The sequence below is a fragment of the Anomaloglossus baeobatrachus genome, chromosome 7 (assembly GCF_048569485.1).
Source record: "Anomaloglossus baeobatrachus isolate aAnoBae1 chromosome 7, aAnoBae1.hap1, whole genome shotgun sequence".
Lineage (NCBI taxonomy): Eukaryota > Metazoa > Chordata > Amphibia > Anura > Aromobatidae > Anomaloglossus > Anomaloglossus baeobatrachus.
In genome coordinates this window covers 38426111-38443136 of record NC_134359.1, presented here as the reverse complement: position 1 = coordinate 38443136, position 17026 = coordinate 38426111, and positions in this window count along the sequence as shown.

Sequence of the window (17026 nt, the reverse complement as noted above, 5' to 3'; positions counted from 1 at the left end):
CTGGCCCACCCCCTGGTGTGAATCATCAGCCTCTGGAGGAAGGCAACAAGGATTTGTAGTTTAGCTGTGATGTGCCTACCTGGAGTGTGAGGTGTGGTGGTGTTGTGACCTGTGACCCCTGGCTTGCCCAGGGCGTCACACTACAAAGCGCAGCGTAACTGCATGAATTACGCACACGTGCGCACATAGCCTAAAGGCTACTTTACATGCTGCGACATCGCTAGCGATCTCATTAGCGATGTGAAATTCTAGATCGCAAGTGCGACCTGTCGAGATCGCACATGCGTAAAATGACCTATGTACGATCTCGAAAGATCGCACTTGCGCTCTAGAATTTCACATCGCTAATGAGATCTCTAGCGATGTTGCAGCATGTAAAGTAGCCTTAAGACTTCTTTATGTAACTTCATTCCACCTTGGTTTACTTTAGAACAACTTTCTTGCATGAACATTTTGATGCAATGTGATACATCTCAAGCCATGCCCAATTCCTGAAAAAAAACAGGTCTTTCTCAGTAAATTATTCCTAATTGGCAGATTAGGCAAAAAAAGTGTCCAAAACACTTGACAAATGTGCAGCCTGGCAAATGTGCCAAAATGTGCCAGAAATGTGTGCTGCTGCCTGATTTCCTTTTTAAGTTTTGATCCACTTTTTTTCATAAAATTATAAACTGGCAATGATTCTTAAAAAAAGTTCTCAGCTTGTCCTAGAAAAATCCAAATTACAGATTGATAAAATGACAAGGTAAAAATGTTATGTTTACTGGTATTTGAAGAGAACCTGTCAGGTCCAATATGTACCCAGAATCACGAGCAGCTCTGGGTACATATTGGTAATCCCTGCATAACCGTCCCTGTATCTAGTAGCAGAGATAAAGTGGTCTTTAGAAAAAGTATTTCTAAACATCCCTTATGATATGCTAATGAGGCCAGGGATTAGTCGCAAGGGCGTTAGGCGGGAAAAGGCAGTAAATCTCTTGAGAGTAGTTGGAGAGAAGTCAAGTTCAAGGGCAGACCTGTGACCAGGCCTGCCGATAGTCTACTCAGGTGGCTGGGTTGGAGCCCAGTCACCTCTGGCAAGGAGGCAGACGGTGGTGGCCGCTGGGATTACAGCCAATGGAACCGTAGGGACCGGGGTCGGGCGGTGGCCCGCCGGTACTGAACCGGGGAATCGATTGGAAACTGGAGCACCAGGAGGGGTACTCAGACCCAGTACGAAGCCCAGAAGCCACAGGGCTGAGTCGAATCAACTGATTGAGGACTGGACTTTAGGACCTTTCCCACACAAGACCTGACTGAAGACAACAGCCCAACCATTAGGGTAAAGCCATCACCAAGGCATAGAGACCCAAGGGGCCAGCATCTGCGGGCAAAGAGGGCTCTCCCGACACCCAGCAAGCCAGGGAACAGAATTTCATTGCTTAGGCATAGGAGTCAAAACATTCACATAAGGAGGTGCAGGAGAAAGGCGGAAACCACCAACCTGTTAAGGGAGAAGCTGCAGCCGGCTGCGGGCCCCGTTCATCATCCCGTTTGGTTTACCAGAGACTCCAGTGTGTTGTGTCATAGTGAGTACACCAGTGCCTTCGGGCCGCGCACCGCGCCGCACCGCACCAGCACCCAGCACACACTCGCTCCCCTGCCTCAGCACCTCCCTCGGGCCCCCAGGACCATCACTCCCCTACCCACGGAGGGGTCAACACCAAGCTGCGAAACACTGTCCCCGGGAGGCCTAGTCAACGGCAGCGGTGGTGTCCATCCATTCACCACAACCCATGGGTGGCGTTACGAACTTATATCCCTTACAAACCACCGTGGCCCCGGCCGTGGAACTCCCCACCGAAGTCCCTGCATGTAGCGCCAACTCCCTTGCAGAGCGACGTGACCCCCGGGTCCGTGAGGAGCTCGAGCCACCCACCGTACGAGCATGGATCCGAGAGTCTCGGCAGCCGGCCGAGCCCGCGGGGCGGTACATGCGTACCAAATGAGCAACGATTTTTGGGAAACGAACGTGTCAACAACCAACGATTTTGGGCACTTTTCACATCGTTAGCGGTCGCTGGTAAGTGTCACATGCAACGACGTCGCTAACGAGGCCGGATGTGCGTCACGAATTCCGTGACCCCGAAGACATATTAGCGATATCGTTGCGTGTAAAGCCCCCTTTAGAATAAAACAAAAATGAAAAATGGAAAACCGCCGGGTAGTGAAGGGGTTAAACACATTCTTGACATTTTAAAATCTATATATATAATTGCCTTATTCTGTCTGTCATGCTCCAAAATTGTGTCACGGTGACATTGTGTCACGGTGACATGTCCTTACGGTGACACAAAGCTGATTGGCCGCTGGGTTCGCCATGGCCCCGCCCCCCCACACGGATTGGCCTCTCGCCCCGGCTCTCTGCAGGCCCCGCCCCCCTCACGCAATGCACACTCGCTCTGGCCCCGCACCCCGCACGCATTCCCCCAACTGACACGGAGCCACAGGTGAGTACACACTCACACACACACACACATCACACTCACTCATCACACTCACTCACACTCACAACATCCTGGGATATCGCTTGCTTCTCGGCCGCGATACTGTGCTGTGAGCTTTCAGGACCTGCCGGAGGATCACATGGCCAGAAGCATGTGGTATCTCCGGATGTTGTGAGTATGAGCGCGTATGTGCGATATCGTCAGTGTCTGTGTGTGTGAGTGGATGCGATCGGGTGTGTGTGAGTGGATGCGATCGGGTGTGTGTGAGTGGATGCGATCGGGTGTGTGTGAGTGGATGCGATCGGGTGTGTGTGAGTGGATGCGATCGGGTGTGTGTGAGTGGATGCGATCGGGTGTGTGAGTGTCGGCAGAGGAGCACGGCGTGCTGGAGGAGGCTGGGAGCAGAGAGGCTGGTCTTGGGGAAGGCTGGGAGGGGGAGGCTGATGCTGGGGGAGACTGGGAGGGGAAGGCTGATGCTAAAGGAGGCTGGGAGGAAGGAGGCTGGGAGGAGAGAGGCTGATCCTGGGGAAGGCTGGGAAACGGAGGCTGATGCTGAGGGAGGCTGGAAGGAGAGAGGCTGATGCTGGGAGAGGCTGGAAGGAGAGAGGCTGAGGCTGGGAGGAGAGAGGCTGATGCTGGGGAAGGCTGATGCTGAGGGAGGCTGGGAGGGGGAAAGCTGATGCTGGGGAAGGCTGGGAGGACGGAGGCTGGGAGGAGAGAGGCTGATCCTGGGGAAGGCTGGGAGAGGGAGGCTGATGCTGGGGGAAGGTTGGAAGGAGAGAGGCTGATGCTGGCGGAGGCTGAGGCTGGGAGGAGAGAGGCTGATCCTGGGGAAGGCTGGGAGAGGGAGCCTGATGCTGGGGGAGGCTGCAAGGAGAGTGGCTGATGCTGGGGGAGGCTGGAAGAAGAGAGGCTGATGCTGGGGGAGGCTGGGAGGACAGAGGCTGATGCTGGGGAAGGCTGGGAGGAGAGAGGCTGATGCTGGGGACAGAGAGGAGAGGCTGATGCTGGGAGGAGAGAGGCTGATGCTGGGATGAGAGAGGCTGATGCTGGGAGGAGAGAGGCTGATGCTGGGGGAGGCTGGGAGGGGGAGGCTGATGCTGGGGGAGGCTGGGACGAGGGAGGCTGATGCTGGTGGAGGCTGATGCTTGGGGCGGCTGATGCTGGGGGAGGCTGGAAGGAAAGAGGCTGATGCTGGTGGAGGCTGATGCTTGGGGAGGCTGATGCTGGGGGAGACTGGGAGGGGAAGGCTGATGCTGAGGGAGGCTGGGAGGGGGAGGCTGGGAGGAAGGAGGCTGGGAGGAGAGAGGCTGATCCTCGGGAAGGCTGGGAAGGGGAGGCTGATGCTGAGGGAGGCTGGAAGGAGAGAGGCTGATGCTGGGGGAGGCTGGAAGGAGAGAGGCTGAGGCTGGGACGAGAGAGGCTGATGCTGGGGAAGGCTGATGCTGAGGGAGGCTGGGAGGGGAAAGCTGATGCTGGGGAAGGCTGGGAGGACGGAGGCTGGGAGGAGAGAGGCTGATTCTGGGGAAGGCTGGGAGAGGGAGGCTGATGCTGGGGGAGGCTGGAAGGAGAGAGGCTGATGCTGGCGGAGGCTGATGCTGGGGGAGGCTGGAAGGAGAGAGGCTGATGCTGGTGGAGGGCAATTATATATATAGATTATTCAATCTGCTAACAAACATACACATTCTAGACTACCCGATGCGTTAGAATCGGGCCACCTTCTAGTAATTTATAACAACCAATAGAACTAATAAAAAAGGAGAATCAGCAAAACACTTTAGATTAGCAAAAGAACAAGCACTTGTGCTAGTAGACTCACCGCCATTTCACTACTTGTTTTCTATGTACAAAAGATGCAATAATTAAGCATGTCTGGACATGAATGAACCTGTATAATCTTGTTATTTTGTCTTTTAACATAACAAAAGACCTCATAGATCTGCTCAAATACTGACTGGAACACTAATTTAGTTAAATGATCCGATGGCAAAGCATAAAAAAGGTAAAATCCACTAAAATTTAAAAAAAAAAATGTAAAAGAATCAGTAGATGCCGGTCTTTTTCTTCCTTTGGATTGTAGATGCTTACTATAGAACCGAGCACCATCCACTTTTTTGAGCCGACTGGAACATTTTCCTATATTGGAATCAGGAGGTGAAATCCTACTATAATCGCCATTAAATGCTCATGTTAAAAAAATCATGTTGGCTATTGTTATGCTAATCAGACTTTGGGACCCATTTTTCTCGGTAGTGGAGACAGAAAGTTCTCTACCTTCTCCATTCTGGCAGTCCCTGAAAATTGAACTGCACTCGGATGTCATCTGAGTGGGGTCCAATTTTTTTCATGGACCCATAGATTTGAATGGGCCAGTGAAATTTGATTCTCGGAGGTAACTCCTGCACTCTGTGATTGAGCCGTGCGCTGCCTCATTGAATCAATTTTTTGAAGGGTAGCACTCGGACTGAAAATACAGTCATCTCCACTGGCCCTAACAGGTATTCTTTAAGGGTATATGCCCACGATCAAGACCCGCTACTGGTCCTGACCTGCGGGGCCACGATTCTCCTCTGCAGGAGAATACAGGAGACCGCAGATGCTTGTGCCCATGATCAGAATTCAGGGAGCTGCGGTCTGTCACTGTGTTCTCCCAACAGAGAACTCTTGCGACTCTGCAGCAAAGAATTGAAATCTGCACCGCATGTAATTTTATGCTGTGGGCCATACACGCACAGTTTATATGGGATTTCTAGAAATCCCATTCACTGTGTTTGTACTGTACATCACAACATTTTGCATACAGCGAAAACACATTGCATCCAAAACGCTACAAACACTGATTGTGGGCACGTACGTACTCAAAAGCCAAAATTAGCAACTTCATCAGCTGGCTAGAATACGCTGAAAAGACATAAATTATATTCCATCTACTACATATGTAATTATATGAGGAATTTTTTACAGTACATCAGGCAAAGAGATGTGGAATAATACCAGCCCATTAATATATAATCATTTTAATGATGATTAACCTTTGAAAAATCGGAATAATTCTCCTTGTTCATCATAAATGCATCCCATAAACTAAGCGCAGATTAAGCGTTGACTGTGCCCCAGGCAATAATAGGCAAAGGCCCATTACCGAACCCTTCCTGATGTTGTTCAACTGTTCACTTAATTATGCAAAGGCCCATTACCGACCCCTTCCTGATGTTGTTCAACTGTTCACTTAATTATGCAAAGGCCCATTACCGACCCCTTCCTGATGTTGTTCAACTGTTCACTTAATTATGCAAAGGCCCATTACCGACCCCTTCTTGATTTGCTCAACTGTTCGCTCAATTACATAAAGCTGTTTTGCCTTTTTTATTATTGCTACTATCTACTATTTTCTAACTGACTCTGGAGGTTTTACAGTTCAGCTGGAGTAAATTATGGTTTTGGCAGGTTCGGAAGGTTGTCCACTTCAACAAGTTCTAAATGTCAAAGAGTCTGCTTAATCAACACACGTTTCTCAGTTCCAGCTACACTTTACTGCTCCTATAAAGCCGTCCATAAAATACAAGACTTCTAGTTCCTACATGCAGTTGATTTATCGCCCTCCAAGAAATATCTCTCCCCTAATAAATGTTTCCTTGTATTTGAGGATTTTCTGTTAATGGAATTCTAGAAGGTAACCCTGGTATTAATGAACAAATATGTTACCAAGGACGAATCTATATTATTGGGGCAATCCGGGTGGCCACTATTGTCCCATGGGAAATTGAGTCCAGCTCGGCTTGTTCCATTCATCTTTACTGCGTAAAAAAATAGCAATTGCATCATCTATTAAATTTAGGTTTTGTTTTCAAATTTTGGTTTTAGGACATGTTAAATTTCTTGTACCAAATTTATATTTTTATGTGTTTATATTACTTAAAAAATAAACAAAGCTTAAAAATAATTAGTTTGTTTCACCATATTCTGAGAGCAATAACTTTTTATTTTGGGGGTTGATCTATTTCAGCTGTGTAAGAACTTCTTTTTTTGCAGAAAAAGTTGTAGTTTTTTTTGTATTTTTTTTGGTACAAACAGTTTTCTAAATTCCTTAAATTCCAAGTGACTGTCATTTCGATTTAGTTCCTTTCCCCAGCAATCACCGCATGGGCAAATGTTATAATATTTTATTTGTATGGAGAGTTATGAATGTGTTAATATCCAAAATGTTTAGATTTTTTATGTTTTGGGAAAAGTGTAATATTTTTTTTTTTTCCATTGCAACTGTTTTTGATTTTTTAAAAGGATTTACTAATCACTTCATCAAAAAATATATGTAAGATTGCAGTCAAATGTAAAATACCACAATATCACCTATGGCATCCATCGGGGTTGCCAACCTACTATTACATTATTTCTGGATAACTGGCCCAAAATTAATTGGCAGACAAAACTTTTTATGGACACTACCGACAGCCCTTAAGAGTTAAGACCATGTCTACTACCGTGTTTTTCCAAAAATAAGACAGGGACTTATATTATTTTAATTTTCAAAAAAGGGACTAGGGCTTATTTTTGGGGGAGGGCTAATTTTTTTCCATGAACAACAATCACACATATATGCTTCAATTTACATTGAAGGTGTATGGTCAGCCAAGAAAACACTTTGTGTAGCAGTGGCTCTCTTCTTCTCTGTGGAGCCGGCAGGGGGTCAGAAGGTGTCAGTCTGGAGCGGGACCCGGGAACAGTGGTTGTGGCATCACACGGGGCTGCTTCTGTGGGAGTAAGCAGGGCTGGCCGGGAGGTGGGATCCAGGAGGCGGCACTTGGGAGGCAGGAGGTGGGACCCTGGAGCAGTAGCCAAGCCCACACCATAGAGCAATAGTGGCCGGGAGGCAGGACTCAGGAGGCAGCATTCGGGAGGCAGGACTCAGGAGGCAGCATTCGGGAGGCAGGACTCAGGATGCAGCATTCGGGAGGCAGGACTCAGTAGGCAGCATTCGGGAGACAGGATTTGGGAGTGGCAACCAAGCAAACATCATAGTACAGTAGCGGCCAGGATGCGGGAACCAGGGGGTAACACTCAGGAGGCAGGACTCTGGAGCGGGTGAGCAGATTTTACCCTGCCATGGTGGGAGGAAGCGGCAGGACAATTTAGGAGCTACATTATGCATATTCCAGTGCCTCCACCATTAGGTTATGTCTCCGTGATGTTAGTGACATAACCTAGAGTCTCGAGACATAACCTAGTGCTGGAGCCGCTGACTAACCAGGGCTTATTTTTGGAGTAGGGCTTATATTTAAATCCTACTTCCAAAAATCCCTTAAAATCAAGCTAGGGCTTATTTTTGGAAAAACAGGGTAGGAAAGACCCTGTGGGCATGCTAACATACTAAGGCGGCCGACTAGCCAAGGGAACTAACGCCCCTGAGACTAGTCCCTGCGCTCATTAGCGTATTATAAAGACTCTTTAGAAATACTTTTTCTAAAGATCTCTTTATCTATATTATTAGATACAGGGACTGTTAGGCAGGGATTAGAGATATACACCCAGAACTGCTCGTGGTTCTGGGTGCATATTGGACCTGACAGGTTCACTTTAACCTGTTGGCCGATCTTGGCAATATCATTGCGCTGACTTATTCTGAAGTGTTTGGGGGTCTTGGGGGTCTTTAGCTTTTCTCCACTTTTCCCAAGTGATAAACAATAATAACAATGAATATCTCCATTCTGAACAGACAAGTGCAAACACAGAAAGCTAAAAAGAAAAAAACCTTTATTGAGTTATGTTATTATGCACTGCACACTGTACATCTTGTGTCATTATTATTTAATATCTGAAGTTACATTCCACAATAATTATGGCTATAGGTGCCATCCAAATTGATGGTATTCTCCAATTTACAACCTCTTATTATGTAGTGTTTAAAAAAAATACAGTATAAAAAGGTTAATTTTGGATATAGGTAAAAAAAACCGTAAAGTCCTATCTGAAAAAAAAGTCACGAAGGAGAAAACAGGTGAAAAAAATAAAAAAATATCTATATTTTTTTTCATATAGGGCTTCACAAATAGGTGTATAACCATGCAGACAACTGATAGCAACACTGAAATATATCATTTGAATGATTTTATAGTGCAAGACCCACATATATATTTATGGAAACATAGAAATTTACTTGTTGCACACAAAAATCTATGTGGATTTTTAGCTTTATTTGTGCTTTTAAGGTTTTTTTAACAAATCAAAGCAATGAGAATTTGGTAAAGGGAATGTCCACCTACAGGAACTGGTTTCCTAAAAGTAAAATTTTTAATTTTGCTCAATTAGTTGGACACATCTTTTAAATTCCGCTGAAAGCAAATTTGATTTAATTCCATACAACCTGAAGACCACAATTGTAAAAAGATTTTTTTTTTCTGAAACTTATTAAATCAAAGTTTCAAAAATGAGTTGCACTTTTTTTTTCTAACGAAACGTAGAAGAGTAATCGATAAATCGTCAGGGGTAGGACAAGGGGTAGGAAGAGAAAGCAGGCGCCTAAGGTGGCAAAAGGGAAAATGGCATATAAAAAAACCTTAAAGGGAACCTGTCACCGGATGTTTATAATACTCACCTAACGGTCGGTGCAGAGCACACTGGTCGGATTGGTGTCTCCGTTCTCCGGGTTTGCACCTCCTATTTCGGCCATCTTTTACTCCTTCTGAAGCTAGTGTGGATGACGTGTTCTATGTCATCCACACTAGCCGACATTGAGGTCCTGAGCAGGCGCACTTTGATCTGCCATGAGTAGGGCAGATCAAAGTATTGTACTGCGCCTGCGCAGGACCTCAATGCCAACTAGTGTGGGTGACGTACAACAAGTCATCCACACTAGCTCTACAAGGATGACAAAGATGACCGAAAGAGGAGGTGCGAATCTGGAGAAAGGAGACACCCGTACTTCGCACCGACTGTTAGGTGAGTAATATAAACATCCGGTGACAGGTTCCCGTTAAGAGAAACAAAGTATATAATAAAGGAAACAAAAAAGGTGAGGACCTGTGGCCAGTGGTCCCTATTACAGACATAAACCAGGATGGCTCACTTAAAGTACTTTTTTTAGATATGAAAACTTAAACTGGTAGTGGCTGGAGGAAGCTAAATGAATCCGAATCCATTCAATCAGAATCATGCCAAAATTTTAGATTAGAGAGAGTCTTATGTAAGCATACACATGAGTATAGTCATGGCTGAAAGTGTTGGCACCCTTGCCACATATTTATTTACATGTGTATTGAAAAAACACACAAAAAAACCAGAGGTAAAAAAAGGCAAATTGGACATTTTTTTCACGCAAAACTCGAAAAATAGGTCTGACAAATTGTTGTCCCCTCAAGTTGTTATGTGGCTGCATAGTCAACATCCTTTGAAATAAATAACTGCAATCAATCGTGTCCTATAACCGTGCAAAAGCTTCTTACGCCTCTCACTTAGAATTTTGGACTCTTTATTAACTGCTCCAGGTCTCTCATATTTGAAGGCGTCTTCTTCAAACCACAATTTAAAGATATCTCCACAGGTGTCAATGGGATTTAGATCCGGACTCATTGCTGCCACTTCAGAAATCTCCAGGGCTTTGTTTCCATCCATTTCTTGGGGCTTTTTGAAGTATGTGTGGGGTCATTTTCCTGCTTAGAAGACCCATGATCTAGGTTGAAAACCCAGCTTTCTGACACTGGGCACTATATTGCCACCCAAAACCCTTTGGTAATCTTCAAATTTCATGACACAGTCAAGGCCCCCAGTGCCAGAGGCAACAAAATAACACCAAAACATCTTTCAATCTCCACCATATTTGACTGTAGGTACTTGGTTCTTTTCTTTGTAGGCCTCATTCTGTTTTCTGGGAACAGTAGAATGATGTACTTTACCAAAAAGCTGTATCTTAGTCTCATCTGTACACAAGTTACTGTTAAGGCCCCGTCACACTAAGCAACATCGCTAGCAACATCGCTGGTAACGAACAACTTTTGTGACGTTGCTAGCGATGTTGCTGTGTGTGACATCCAGCAACAACCTGGCCCCTGCTGTGAGGTCGTTGGTTGTTGCTGAATGTCCTGGGCCATTTTTTAGTTGTTGCTGTCCTGCTGTGAAGCACAGATCGCTGTGTGTGACAGCGAGACAGCAACAACTAATGTGCAGTGAGCAGGGAGCCGGCTTCTGCTGAGGCTGGTAACTAATGTAAACATCGGGTAACCAAGAAGCCCTGTCCTTGGTTACCCGATATTTACCTTTGATACCAGCCTCCTCCGCTCTCACTGCCTGTGCTGCCGGCTCCTGCTCTGTGCACAGATAGCTGCAGCACACATCAGGCAATTAACCCGATGTGTGCTGTAACTAGGAGAGCAAGGAGCCAGCGCTCAGTGTGCGCTGCTCCCTGCTCTGTGCACATTTAGCTGCAGCACACATCGGGTTAATTAACCTGATGTGTGCTGTAACTAGGAGACTGGGGGCTGGTCACTGGTTGCTGGTGAGCTCACCAGCAACTCGTGTAGCCACGCTCCAGCGATCCCTGCCAGGTCAGGTTGCTGGTGGGATCGCTGGAGCGTCGCAGTGTGACAGCTCACCAGCAACCTCCTAGCAACTTACCAGCGATCCCTATCGTTGTTGGGATCGCTGGTAAGTTGCTTAGTGTGACTGGACCTTTACTCACATACATTTTGGCAAACTGCAGTCTACCCTATTTTCCTGTGTCAGCATGGGGTCCTCCTGGGTTTCCTCCATAGGGTTTCATTCATTCAAACGTGGATGGTCTGGATAGTTTGCGCTGACAGTGATGCACCCTGCACCTGCAGGACAGCTTGAATTTCTCTGCTTATCCACCATCCAGACTGTTCTGCCTTGCATCCTTTCATCAATTTTTCTCTGCCATCCACGTCCAGGGAGATTGGCTACATTGTCAAGGGTTGTAAACTTCTTGATTATGTTGCACACCATGTACAAAGGAACAGCAAGATCTTTGGAGATTGACTTGTAACCTTGAGATTGTTGATATTTTCAACAATTTTGGTTCTCAAATTCTCAGACAGTTGTCATCTTCTTTCTGTTCTCCATGCTTAGTGTGGCACACACAGACACACAATGCAAAGATTGACTCAACTTCTCACATTTTTATCTGGTTTCAGGCGTGATTTTCATATTGCCCACACCTGTTACTTACCACAGGTGAGTATGAACTAGTATCACAAACTTGAAACAAAGTTATTCACCAACAATTTTGAAAAGGTGCAATTTTTGACAGGCCCATTTTTAGGGTATTGTTGCAAAATTATGTCCAATTTGTCTTTTTTTCAATTTATTTTTTTTGTTGTTAAAAATACACAAAAAGGAGTTACACATATGTATAACAAAACATGTGTAAATGCTATAATTTTGTGGGAGAAACAGTTCATTTTCTGGAAGAATTGCAAGGATGCCAACACTGTCAGCTATGACTGTATCTTTCTACCAAAAATTAATTTGGCCAAGAGGTATTTTGGCGGATTTCCCAAATATTCATGTGTTTCAATCACAATGAGAGGAGAAAACCGCTGCTAGACATGTCTGGCAGCGGCTTATCTCCCTTCAAAACAAAAGAATTAAAGGGAATGTCCAGGACAATTCGATTTTAGCTATGGCTTTAAGAAATGGCTGGCAGGTAGGTCTGTTTCAACCAACACCGACTCGGTGGAGTCATGGACTGCTCCTGCTGGTGATTCTGCTGCTTCACATCAACAGAGCAGCTCTTACTCTTCTAGGCTTCTCTGTCAATGAGGCGTTACTGCTGACATCATGCTGATTGATAACTGCTCCTCGCAGTTAGGCAGTGGGCAACTGGCTGTCAATTATCATGATGTCAGCAGTAATGCCCCTTCAACAGAGCAGAGTAGAAGAGCAGCGGCTGCTTTGTAGACATGATGTTAGCGGAAGCCGCAGAATCACCAGTATGAGTGGTCTGTGACTAGTCTGTGCTGGCAAAGATCTGTTCCAGGTAGAAAAGGCAGGTAGTTACACTTCTAAGTATTGGAATTCCTGCTGCCCAATCTTTCTTTCCCTAGGTGAGAAGTGTTATCAAGTCAAGAGAAAAATCGGTGAGTTTGGCCAACTTTCCTCTAATTTTACAACAACGAAGTCTGAAGTCCCTTCCATGATTACAAATTAAACTTATTACTAAGTAAATAATGAAAAAGCTGGAATTTGTGTGGTTAAGTCGTTTGACAAATTTGTCCTAATGGTCATAAGCTCATTCCATAACACTAACCATCATATTCCATTGTCTAAAATCTTGGCGCATCTACAAATGTAAAGGCCCCGTCACACGCATTGATATATCGTGCAATCGCATGAGCGATTGCACACGCCCCTGTCTTTTGTGCCTCACGGGCAATTAGTTGCCTGTAGCGCACAAAGTCGTTTACCCCCGTCACACGTACTTACCTCCCTCACGACGTCGCTGTGGGCGGCGAACATCCTCTTCCTGAAGGGGGAGGGACGTTCGGCGTCACAACGACGTCACACAGCGGCCGCCCAATAGAAGCAGAGGGGTGGAGATGAGCGGGACGTAACAACCCGCCCACCTCCTTCCTTCCGTATTGCCGGCGGGACGCAGGTAAGCTGTGTTCGTCGTTCCCGGGGTGTCACACAGACCGATGTGTGCTGCCTCGGGAACGACGAACAACCAGCGCGCAGAAGGAGGAACGACTTTATGAAAATGAACGACGTGTCAACGAGCAACAATAAGGTGAGTATTTTTGCTCGTTCACAGTCATTCGGAAGTGTCACACGCTACGACATCTCTAACAATGCCGGATGTGCGTCACGAATTCCGTGACCCCCGACGACATATCGTTAGATATATCGTAGCATGGGACGGGGCCTTTAGCCTTCCATATGCAGAATGGTCTCAGAAGCAGAACTGTAAGAAGGTTGTCTGAAAATATGATTACTTTTTATTATTTTATAGCCTATGTTTGCTTTGGTATTACTACACTCATAGCCCATACTCTAGGGTGGTGCCGCTTCTGCCAACGAACTATGGTAGTAGAAGACATTCCTCACTGTAGATGGATATTCCCTTCGAAAAGTCAACTAAACAAATAATCAACCATTAAAAAGCAAAAAAGACACCAAGATTCAGAATACAGATAATTTATTGGGTGTAATGCAACATTTTTCAAGTATTAATCAAATGTTCTAGCCTTATATGATCAACAGTTGGTTCTAAATGCAGGAAATATCATGGAAACGCTAAACCAGAAGCAAGCAAATTTCTTACCCTGTCTGATACGAAAAGCCAAATTATATAATTTTTCATTATTATTATTATTATTATTATTATTTTAGTCTGGTGGAAGGTTTCCGGCCAGGAGAAAATCTCATAGCATCATAAAATATATCTAAAAAATATCATAATCTATTATATGTACGCTTTTTCTAGGATTGAGTAGACTAATTTATCTTATTTAAAGGGCTTGTCCAGTGGATTAAACTTAATTTGCTAAAGAATCTGACTTAGTTAAAAAAAAAATATTAAAGGGGTAGTCCACTACTCAACATTAGTGGCCACATCCATGAAAAGCTCATAAGGAAGACTGTTCTCAAATACCATGTGAAGTAAATTCTGACTCTGAGCGGTACTATTTCGTTCCGCTCATGTCCATCACATGACCCCCGGGCTCCCTGACCTCTGAGATGCGGTCATGTCATGTCAACTTCCAGTTGACCTGACATCACCGAGGTGGCCCCAGTCTTCCTGAGTGACTGGGCTGTGGGTGGCATTTTACCGCTCATCACAATCCAGCGTCACAGCCCAGCATCTCACGTGCTCTCTCCTTTGCTTTAGAACACCGCAAGCAGGAGTGATGCTGAGCTGTGACGCTGGGCTGTGATGAGCGGTGAAACTCTGCTCACAGCCCAGTCACTCCGGAACACCGAGGCCAGCCCCAGTCTCCCTGAGTGACTGGGTTATTTGTGGAGTTTCACCACTCATCACAGTCCAGCATCTCACGCGCTCTCTCCTTTGCTTTAGAACACCACAAGCAGGAACGATGCTGAGTTGTGACGTTGGGCTGTGATGAGCGGTGAAACTCTGCTCACAGCCCAGTCACTCAGGAACACCGAGGACGGCCCCAGTCTCCCTGAGTGACTGGGCTATGGGTGGAGTTTCACCACTCATCACAGCCCAGCATCTTACGCGCTCTCTCTCCTTTGTTTCAGTGCGCCACTAACAGGTTTAATGCTGGGCTGTGACGAGCAGTGAAACTCTACCCAAAGCCCAGTCACTCAGCGAGACTGGGGCCACCTCGGTGATGTCAGGTCAGCTGGAAGTTAACATGACATCACCGCATCTCAGAGGTCACGGAGCCTGGGGATCACGTGATGGGGTTGAGCGAACCGCAATAGCGCTGCTCAGAGTGAGAATTTATTACACAAGGATTTGAGAAAAGTCTTCTTTACGAGATTTACATCAATGTGGCCACTAAGGCTGAGTAGTGGACCACCTCATTAAAAGGAGTGATATTATGCCTGGCAGCTCCCGTTAGACATTTACCCGGTACCCCGCTCTTTACCTCCTGGTGCCGTCATGACACACAGGAAGTTTCAAAAAATGTCCACTCAGTTAATCATTGGCTGAACTGTCATTTATTGCCATTTCCCATCTATTGGGACAGGACCAGTAATTACAGACCAGGTTTCCCGGTGGGTGTCAGATCAGGAGTTGCAGAGAATTTGTGGACTGAGTATTTTTTAAACCAATCGGATCCCTTGCAAAGTATTTTTTATCTGCTTGTCAACTCCTTTTCACCCGTAAACATGGTATTAAAAAAATAATAAAATGGAGAGGCTGGAAAATCCCGTTAACAAAAACATAAACACCATCCAAAAAATCAAAGGCAAAACGTAAAACATATTGCACCCAGCATTCTATGTGATAAAAACTATGCAATATAATACTAAGTGTACATGTGACAATATTTATATGTAGCATGAATAAACAAGCTTTCAGATATATATATATAATTATATATGTATCTCTGTGTTCCTGAGTTCCCAAGATCTTTTAGACCAAGGATCTATAGATCTCATCCCCTAACATCTCTGAATTCTGTTCTGTGCTATAAAGCTACAAAAAAAAATCAAACAAACAAAAAAAAAACAATGGAAGCTCAAACCTGATTGGATTGGACACATGACCTCCCATGATCAAACTGGATTTAAAGGGGTTGTTTAGTATTGAACAGTCCCTTCATAATACTTTAGCGCTGCAACACAAAATAGAAAAACAGAATGTTTTCCTCCTGGACTGGCGCTTTTTCTCTGGTATCAGTACGTTGTACCCTTTGGCTCTGTTGCGTGACTGTTGCAGCCAATTCAGTACTGCATCGGAGCTGACCTGCTGAAGGCTGCAGTCGATCAGAGGTGACTAATTGGCTGTAGCGTCTACATGAAAACATCGAGGAATAGTTCCGATCCGGCAGGTAAATATCTATTTATTTTTAAATTTTCCGTTGCTGCACTATAAAGAAGGGGTTCTCTAGTATAGTTTTTTTTTTTTATTTTCCGTTGCAGCACTATAAAAAAGGGGTTCTTTACTTATGAAAAATTGCTTTAAGGTGAATACAAATTAGACAAATGAATAATCGGACAGTTGAATTTCAACATTCCGAATCTTTCGTTCCATTGAGATAAGCCACAACCATGGATGTCTAGTAGCAGCTTTTTCCCCATTATTAACACATGCATGCTCAGAAGAGTTGAGCATTCAAATTACTTAGGGGGAAAAAAGGAAAAGCAGAATGAGCAGTACATGAAGTCTAAAGCATTCTTAGTCAATTCAATACTCAATGTTTCATGCATATTGTACCTATCTATGCTGTAAAATTGGGGTTAAAGGGATCCTAAATTTTCAAGAATGCAGTATGTAAATGTTCTCCAACCAGTAGTTCTCCACTGTTGCCAAAGCACAACCAGGGGCAGACATATCATTGGTGCAACCTGTGCAGCCTTATAAGAGCCCAAGAGATAAGGGGGTCCATTTCCATTTCTAAAGCAGGAGGAATTGTGTGTTAAGATTAACTATTGGGCTGCACATGGCCCATATATTGTTCTTGCACAGGGGCCCTCTTCCGTCTTTGTCCACCAGTGACCACAATATTTGAGCCCCCAAACACAGGCTGTCAGATAAACAATTGTTTGGCTGATCCTTTCTTCGGCAGTTGTCTCTGCCGTCTCTCTCAGAGGTAAACATACCAATGGTGCAACCTGAGCAGCTGCACAGGGACCCAAGAGGCAAAGGGGCCCATTTCTACCTCCAAAGTTGGTGGAATTGTGCATTATGATGACTGCAAAGGGTCCATATTTTCTTCTTACACAGAAGCCTTCAGCGGGCTTTGCATCGGCTAGCATTGTCGAGCGTGATAGCACCCATCCACGTCGTATGTGCGATATTGTGTGATCGCTGTCGTAGCGAACATTATCGCTACGGCAGCGTCACACATACTTACCTGCTCTGCGACGTCGCTCTGGCCGGCGACCCGCCTCCT